Below are 9,941 nucleotides of genomic sequence, written 5' to 3'. Positions count from 1 at the left end.
AAGAGGCCTCGAAAGGCCCAGTGGTACAGAACGATCGTCGCGTCATTCTCAACGCCACTGGGTGCGTATATGGAGGGCCATGTGGTCAGCACACCGGTCTCCCGACCGTTGTCGTGACCGGAGCCGCTACTTCTCAGTCAAGCAGCTCCTCAGTTGGTCTCATATGGTCTGAGTGCATCCCGCATTGTCAACAGCGCTCTGCAGACTCGGGAGGTTACGCATCCTAGTGCTAGCAAGGTCCAACAGCGCTGACTTCTGTGAGCTGACGGCAACCGGTGTTAACACTGCGGCAAGGGCGTTGTCTCTCTTTTACTTTATAGTCATTACATGTATCAACGACAAACTTTCTGAGCCGGCCGGGGTGGCCGAGCGGTTCTACGCGCTACAGTCTGGAACGGCGCGACCGCTACGGTCGCAGGTTCGAATCCTGCCTCGGGCATGGATGTACGTCATGTCCTTAGCTTAGTTAGGTTTAAGTAGTTCTAAGTACTAGGGGACTGATGATCTCAGAAGTTAGGTCCCATAGTGCTCAGAGCCATTTGAACCAAACTTTCTGATGATGTTTCGTTACTTCCTTTTCCTTGTTTTAATGTGGCAACTGAAACTAACCGTACTGGATGTAGACCTTGTCCCGTAACGTGGCGTGTGGTGCCATACGAGCGCAGACGCGGAAGCACAGAAGAATACTAAAAGGTACAGCTCTCCATCCTGATAAACATGGAAGCAACCATCACAATATTTAAGAAAATCATACATATGGATATCTGTAGCGACAGAATCCGTCTGTACGCTCGCTAATGAGAGTGGGTTTGTGGAAAAGATGTGAAAGTGATACACATGATACACAGCATCGTAATCAGACAAGAACCAATTACTGACGAACAACATTCTTTGAGGATCGATGGACGTACCATGGCTATGGCTACATGCGGAGAGAAATACCTGTGAACAAACTCATCAACAAATAAAACAGTTTCAGCAAGGTAATTCTCACACCGAACTACGGCTTTATAATTAACGTTGTGGACGCAGATTTCTAGTTTTTCAATGGCACACATTTTCGTTTGCATTAACATGTGTCTTCAATAGAATGAGTCAGAGGAAACAATGGAGAGATTTCGGATGAAGTATGTTCGCAGGAGTCTTCAAGTTTATGAATCCCACGAATGGGCTATCGTTTCCCTCTCTGTTTTTCCATGTTTCCTTCCAGAAGCGAAGGTTTTAGGATGGGTCATCAGTCCAGTCTTACAAGTCTGCAGTCATGGTGCACAATTGTGTTCCCCGCCTCAGTACCGCAGCACGCCGCTAGAGAACGAAAACAAAATGGCGTTTTCATTTTATAATGTGGAGTATCTAGCGGTTATTCTTTTTCTGTGTTTGAAGCGGAACTACGCTGCAACAATCCACGCTGAGTTGCTGGAAGTGTACAGCAATAATGCACCATCATGGGACAGTGATTAGGTGACGCAGACCTTTCCTGTATGGTCAAAAAAGTCTGAATGGAGAAGAACGAAGTGACAGACAATCTCTCTGTGAAGAGCCGGGAATTGCAAGATAATAAGAGGCTCTGATGCTTGAAGACCGGGGGGTCACAGTCGAGTGGGAAATGTAAAAAATTAGTCTTGGATCAGTTTTCGTCATTTTGCTCGATGTTTCGAACATAATGAAATTCCCCGACCGCTGTGTTCCACGTTTGATCAGGCAAAATGAGAAAGCCCCCCCAGCTGAACCGAGACAACAGCGGGAATGTGGCACCTGTGTCAAGAAAATCCAGATGATTTCTTAGTAGTCTAATCACCTCTGAACACGTGCTGGCCAGAGATAGGAAAAACGGACGGGTTAAAACTGATACCGGTATTTTTGTTGTGAATAACGGGTGGTTGTTTAGTCTCGGTTATAACAAGTGTGTTTTAATATTTTCCTACTAATAGCCGAGTAAAAATCAAATCCTGAAATGTCAATCAGTTATAACAATAATGCTAAAGTTTTCGTTTTTCAATAAGCTTCTTTTTTAAAAAAGTAATTTTTATTCGTAAAATTTGCATTGGTTTGAAACATTGAGCAATTATAGTAAAAATGGAAAAAAAACGATCAGCGCTGTTTGAATAAGGCCGACAGAAATGAGCAACAAACAAATGGCATAATAATTGGTACAGCATTGCTGAGACAATAATGCCCCTGTTTCCATGTGGCGCGGTTTAAGGTACCGTGTACATGTAGTGTTCAAAACTTGCCCCGCCCTAGGCTATACGGTAGTGTCTCGCTGTCGTCACCGGACTTCCGTTCTATTGCAGGATGGTACCAACTCTAGTCTGGGAATATTTTTACGAGGTGACGTGGTAGTGAAGTACAACGCTTATTTCCTTTAAAAGACGGAAGATTTGTCTGCCATTTCTATTAAATAATAGAAAACGAAGGAAATTGTGGTAAACTAACAAATTAATAACTTAAAATTTAATTCACACTATACAACAGAAATAGAAAGTAGCGGACCTGCCTGTGTCTGCGTAATATGCCTTTAGCTACTTGTAGCCCCTGAAGAGAGTTGTTCGACCTCAGTTTACACCCTGATACAGCACTAACAGTTCGTAATGCCCAAATAGTGGTATGATCCCCGATTACATGATTTTTGAGAAGAGTTTCAAAAAATTAGAATCAATAGGAAATGCTGGTAATTTTTTGTAGTATTCAACCACTTATCGCTTTTCGAGAAAAGCAGTGAGCGGTGGACAGAATAAGTTTTATTTTATTCGCGTATTTAGTTTAATATTTTGATTCTACGTATCTTGAAACTGAGGGAGTAAAAATTTTTCAACCTTTGTTCGATTTCTAAATTGGTTACAGGAACTAATAGAAAGAAAAAACAGAATCTCAGTTATTTCAGAAACAATTTTTGAGCTTTTTTAACAGTCAGGTTAAACTGCCGTGGAAAAAAACGGTATATCCGAAAACGGTCGTTTTAGCGACATCACCGTCACTAGCGCTGAGTGTGTCACTATGACCCGGAGAGAAAGGAGCAAAGCAAGACATGGAAAATGTGGATTCCTCATCACTGAGAAAGGCGGAGACTCAGCAATCATACCGCAAGGTGATGCTGAGTGTTTTTTGAGGTTGCCATGATATGATACGAACAGATTATGTTGCGAAGGCCAAACTGTCACATGGGCACGCTGGTGAGAAACCTTGACAAGGTTACGGGAGGCTGTCAACTCAGAGCGAACGGGAAGCTCTCCAATGAGGCGTTTTTGCTCCACGTCAGCACTGCAGGTCGTTCTGCATTGCACAGAGCCACACATGTTGATTCATTTGGTTATAATACAAGGCATTCATAAAAAATAGTCTCCCACTATTTAATTTATATTTACAACAAATCACGCATCGCCGGCCGCTGTGGCCGAGCGATTCTAGGCGCTTCAGTCCGGAGCCGCGCTGCTGCTACGGTCGCAGGTTCGAATCCTGCCTCGGGCATGGATGTGTGTGATGTCCTTAGGTTAGTTAGGTTTAAGTAGTTCTGAGTCTAGGGGACTGATGACCTCAGATGTGAAGTCCCATAGTGTTCAGAGCAATTTGATCCATTTGAAATTACACATCATCAAACTGAGAGTAAACTAACATCGTTTACCCTACAAATGTTCAATATATGCAGCTATGGTTGTATGGCACACATCCAGTCTAAAATCCAATTCTCTCTGCACCCTGTTTAAGAAGTTCGGAGTGATGGAGACAACAACCTCTTCGTTTCCGTGACAGAACATTAGGTAGTGGCGGAACGTAGACACTATCTTCTATATAACGTCAGGTGAGTAGGCCAACGCGCTCTGTCGTACAAACCACTGCGAGTCCATCGGTCAGGCACTTCGACGTTCCACCATTCTCGTGCAGAGAGATGCCAATGGATAAGTGCTCCGTTTTGTTGCCAAATAGTTTGCATGTTCACCTTTTAATTGGGGAAAAAGCCATTGTTACAATATATGCAGATGACCGACTCCTCTTACGGTAGTTTCAGTGGGACACAGCGGAGAAAAGTTTAATTTTGGGGAATCTCTTTGATATTGTACAGGTTCATGAGGACGTTCTGACCCACAGATACGAACATCAGGGGTATCAATGTCTCCACGTAGCAGAAAATTTGCACCATCGAACACCACACGATCAGGAAAGTCATCTTCCCGTTGCAACATTTCTCTTGCAGTACGCCATAGTCATCTAGTTTTAAAGTGTGGACTGTAGCCGGTATGGACGCATTTGAAAAGGTTTTCCATATTGTCGTCTTTGGAAACTTAAGTTGAAGAACAATTTTTTCTGATAGGCTTCTTAGGACCACAAAATGGCTCTGAGCACTATGCGACTTAACTTCTGAGGTCATCAGTCGCCTGGTACTCAGACCTAATTAAACCTAACTAACCTAAGGACATCACACACATCCATGCCCGAGGCAGGATTCGAACCTGCGACCGTAGCGGTCGCTCGGTTCCAGACTGTAGCGCCTAGAACCGGACGGCTACCTCGGCCGGCTCTTAGGACCACACATTCAACCTCGTCTTCAGACGCCTTTGGTCGTCCCGTGCCTTTCGCTTTACACACACATACCTTCGGCATATGTCTTTGCTACATGGGGAATCACAAAATTCAAACGAAACGCTCGTTGACCAGAAATCACAAATTCATTCTTAGCAAACGACAGAACACAAAATTTATCATGTAAATTGATGGTGGAGGGGGACAGGAGGGAAAGACGGTAAGGTAAAGGGAAGGAGTTAATGATATCAGCTCATCGGGCCCTAATCAGCGGCGACCAGTGAAAATGTGCGTCGGGCTAGGACTCGAACCCGGGATCTGTACTTACTTTTTTTGTCGTGATTTGCCCTGGGCGGAAGTCACTTGGCAACCTTTCTAGTTCATAGATGAATGTTTGTTTCTCTCTCTCTCTCTCTCTCTCTCTCTCTCTCTCTCTCTCTCTAACTTTCTTTTCGTTATTACGGAGGGCAGCCAATCCTCTGATCAAACACATTAAGCGACTGTGCGTTGACCACGACACCATCCGGACACAGTGTTTATCGCAAATGCCCGTACTGTATCGGCACGCTCGCCGGCGGACTCACATTCTCGACTAACGCCACCTATCCACAGTCCGAGTCCATGTTCTCCATGGTCACTAATTTTAGATTCCTGCTGGAGGTGGAACCGATAAGTGCATCCGCACTGAAGATTGTGGATTCATAGCCCATCGAAGGGTATCAGTTGTATGAATGGCGGTGTGGGGATGTGAGTCAGCCGGGGAACGTGGCGCGAGAGTCTGTGCTCGAATGGCACAGTGGTTAACGAAACTGCCTAGTAAACAGGAAATCCCGGGTTCGAGGTCCAGTCTGGCACACGTCTTCACTCGTCGCCGCTGATTCCGCATAAAGTCCCGATGCACCTGATACCTCTAGTTCCTTCCCTTCCCTTCCCTTCCTCGACCCTCAATTTATATAATATGTATCCCATCTGCCGATCCTGGACACGTCCGAACAAACAGACACGTCGTATGCATACACAGAATACAGAAAGCTTTACGCTCAGGAGTCGCCATTTTGTGGCGCTGCAAGCGGACAAATAACAAAGCAGCATTCACGCATGCGCTTATCTAGAACTGAGTTTTTAATTCTGACCTAGAACCAACACTACACAACGCTTCCAGGCGGTACTAGTAAAATTTATTAAATGCAACATTCTCTTAAGGACACCGGTAACTTATCCACCCCCACCCCTCCTCCTCCCTCCTTATATGTTCCACTTTTCTCGGTTGACGAAACCATTCTATTGCAGACATTTCCAGAATGACACGGTTTTTCGGGTGGTCAAAATTTAAAATTCATGCCTCTGGAAGCAAACTCTCTGCCAAATCATCCATCCACTGGATAAATAGTTTACAGTGAAAGATGAAGACGCGGGGAAGAACGGTCGACTCCAGCAAGTTTCATGGTCGTTGCGAGCATTATTTCGGGGTCATGATTAAAGCGCTATGACGACCAGTCGCTATGTGTTGCTGAAAGCGTTTGGCCACGCGGAGCAACCACTGGTTTGGGCCGCGGCAGTGCCGTGAACGTTGGCCGCAGACCGGGGATGACGCAGCGGGAAGCGCGTGCCGGCCGCCGCCTCACGCGCCCGCCGGCCCCGCAGGAATGCGCTGGAGGGCCCTCCACGTCAAGAGCGGCACCGCAGCGACACCGGTGCGCCGCGGCGCCAAATAAAAACAACGCGCCGGACTCCCACACAGGCGTTACTTCGCCGTTAGTCGTAGTTTACTGTTTTCGCCTCTGGGTGCGGCACGTCTACGCACTTCGTGAATCAACGCACCGTTGCGAAAGACACGGCGGCAGCCAACAGCTAGGAGAACACAGAACACAGCATGATGTTCTCAATGGAGAGACGTCTACAGACGTTAAAGTAACCTCTGGCGTGCCACAGGGGAGTGTTATGTGACCATTGCTCTTCACAATATATATAAATGACCTAGTAGATAGTGTCGAAAGTTCCATGCGGCTTTCGCGGATGATGCTACAGTATACAGAGAAATTGCAGCATCAGAAAATTGCAGCGAAATGCAGGAAGATCTGCAGAGGATAGGCACTTGGTGCAGGGAGTGGTAACTGACCCTTAACATAGACAAATGTAATGTTTTGCGAATACATAGAGAGAAGGATCCTTTATTGTATGATTATATGATAGCGGAACAATCCCTGATAGCAGTTACCTCTGTAAAATATCTGGGAGTATGCGTACGGAACGATTTGAAGTGGAATGATCATATAAAATTAATTGTTGGTAAGGCGGGTGCCAGGTTGAGATTCATTGGGACAGTCCTTAGAAAATGTAGTCCACCAACAAAGGAGGTGGCTTACAAAACACTCGTTCGACCTATACTTGAGTATTGCTCATCAGTGTGGGATGCGTACCAGGTCGGGTTGACGGAGGACATAGAGAAGATCCAAAGAAGAGCGGCGCGTTTCGTCACAGGGTTATTTGGTATGCGTGATAGCGTTACGGAGATGTTTAGCAAACTCAAGTGGCAGACTCTGCAAGAGAGGCCCTCTGCATCGCGGTGTAGCTTGCTGTCCAGTTTTCGAGATGGTGCGTTTCTGCATGAGGTGTCGAATATATTGCTTCCCCCTACTTATACTTCCCTAGGAGATCACGAATGTAAAATTAGAGAGATTCGAGTGCGCACGGAGGCTTTCCGGCAGTCGTTCTTCCCGCGAACCATATGCGACTGGAACAGGAAAGGGGAGGTAATGACAGTGGCACGTGAAGTGCCCTACGACACACACCGTTGGGTGGCTTGCGGATTATAAATGTAGATGTAGATGTAGAACGTGAACGTCAGCGCAAATGGTCTACTCTGCCGGATGCGAGTCAACGACGGAATACCGGGTCCCTGGACGCGAAAATGGGGGTACGGAAAATTTGTGACGATCAAAGTCCCTACGACTTCTTGATGCCTTACGGACTTAAGATTTTCGCAACCAACTGATTGTGCCTGTTTCATTATGTCGCCGTTCTGTCTTCCATTATGGGATTCGCTAGGTGCTTTATCTTTCATTTTTTGGGTTCCGTAACTCAGTTGCTAAAAACGGGATCCTTTTAAGATCGCGTTGATTTCCGTCTCTCTATCCTTCTGCCCTTTTTCTCAGAAACGGGTATTAAGTTGGAATTTATGTTACATACTAAGGTCTGTGGTCCCTTGATGGTACGGAACACTTAAGCTTCTAAGTTAATGCAGTCAAAGTACACGGTCATTTATGTCACACATTTTAATACTCGTAGACTCAGCCACCAAAACATACAGAGCACTTCCCGTCCACCTAGAACCGTGAAATTTCTGAAGAATCATAGTATAAGGAAGGGAAAATATCAGAAATTGTTAATTTGCAAAAGAAAAACGTTTTTTGTCATTTCTTTTCTGACTGTCATAGTATGCATCTGTAAGACTTCTTTTTCTCAGAAATTACAATGGCAAATGTGAAATTACGCAAAAAATTTATACTTAAAACTTACAATTGAATCATTCTCGAAAGTCTAGGAATTCCAGAGATGAACATCCTGCCAGTATCGGTATCAACTAAAGCAAGAAATCGTGCAGGATGGATGAACTGTCTGTATACGTAACTAAGTTTGTACAGAACCCTCAGATTGGGAGTCCTACTCGCGATTGGCCAATTTTTTCTCCTTTTCCCACTCGGGATCCAGCACAGTCTACCGATCTCCATTTGGTCCCACTGTATGCCCAGCCACTGTCCATTTCAGCTTCAATCAGTTCTCATCTCATGTATCCTTCTCTTATCCATTTCTTTAGTTGTTTATCCCTTCTTGTTATGTCCAAATTTATCTTCCCAAAACTCGTTGCAAAGACACCAGCCTTATTACCTGTTTTCGCATTTAACATCCGTGTTTCCATTCCGCAAGATTGTTGTGGCAATTGTGGTGTACTTACCCTCAGAAAAATTCATGGGTTCGATAATAAAGTAGTGGCAACACTGCCATAATGCGAAGTATGTACGTGACATTTGTGCTGTCTGTAACTGATAGTAGCAGTCAGTTGAAGTAGTGCACTGACCGGCGACGGCTGTGTTTGACTCAGTTGCTGTGTGGAGTGCCTGAAAGTGCGGGAGACCAGTTCCAGCGCCCTAACAGCGTGTTACGGAAACACGCACAACATTCGTGGATCAAGTGTGGAGTTTCACGTGTTCGAAGGAGACAATGGTGTTTCCTTCTGGCACTGGAACCCGTCATCCAGCATGACAATGCACGATACCACACGGCGAAAGCAGTGCAAGAGCTCCTGGCTACATGGGGTTGGGAAATACCGGTATGTCCATCGTATTCACCCCATATAGTCCGTGCAATTACGACCTGTTCGCCGAAATGAAGGAACCTCTTCGTCGCAGGTGAGAACACAAGAGAAGACAGCATCAGTGCCATAGGGCGTTCTTTTTGCGAGACATCGACTGAGATGGGTGTGTACGACGCCTTCCGTGTCCGTGAGCTATGGTGATCGAGATGTGGAGCGATTATGTTAAGAACATGCAATACGGTGAACGGCTGTCATTAAAGTTTAGTATAAGCTATAACCGTGTTCCTACAACTTTTTATCCAACTAATGTAATACCTTCTTTCACTTCTTTCTGATTAAAAAGTCGTTAAGCCTAAATAATGCTAATTCGTGAACATTACTCGTATTCGAAAACTAAGAATAATAACAAATTCTTGAAGAACAGTTACAAATATAATGAAAAAAAAAGAATGATAAGGTTTGACGTCTTTCCGACATCAATGACATTACAGACAAAATCGACTACATAAGGCTCCAGAAAGAGAGGCATTGTTAAATACTCAGTGCTCACCATCGGCATTCGCCTGCGGTGGAATGAGCTGTAACGGATTCATCGAAGTAGGGTTTATGGAATTCTTATAAGTTTGCTTTTCTTTTTCTAGCGACGTGTGGCGACTCATCTTCCAATCAGTTCCGTTCTAGCAACACGAAATAACTGGAAGAGGATGTGCTCAAAAGTAGCGTAACTATGTCGGCGGCTGACAAACAGCTTGCTGTAATCGAGTTTCGAATTCGAAGAGTTCGTCCATACATGGTGCACGTGCTCCTTCAGTATGATAATGCCAGATCACACTAGAGGGCTGCGACATCTGCAACAATAAGACGTTACGGGTTCACTGTTATCGATTGTCTTCCACACAGTCTCGACTTGGCCCCATTCCATTTTCATCTACTTCCATAACTTAAAGAACACTTTCGAGGACTTCACTTTGATAGTTATGAAGCAGTGTAAGCAGAAGTGAGGTTGTGGCCCCGTCAACAAAGTCAAAAATTCTACACTGACATGAATGATAAAGGCGTAGAATTTTAATAACGTTTGTTTTGGTTAAAAAGCTTTAAGAGTTTTCAA

This window comes from Schistocerca cancellata, chromosome 2 (assembly GCF_023864275.1).
Source record: "Schistocerca cancellata isolate TAMUIC-IGC-003103 chromosome 2, iqSchCanc2.1, whole genome shotgun sequence".
NCBI classification, from domain to species: domain Eukaryota; kingdom Metazoa; phylum Arthropoda; class Insecta; order Orthoptera; family Acrididae; genus Schistocerca; species Schistocerca cancellata.
This window is presented reverse-complemented; position numbering follows the sequence as displayed.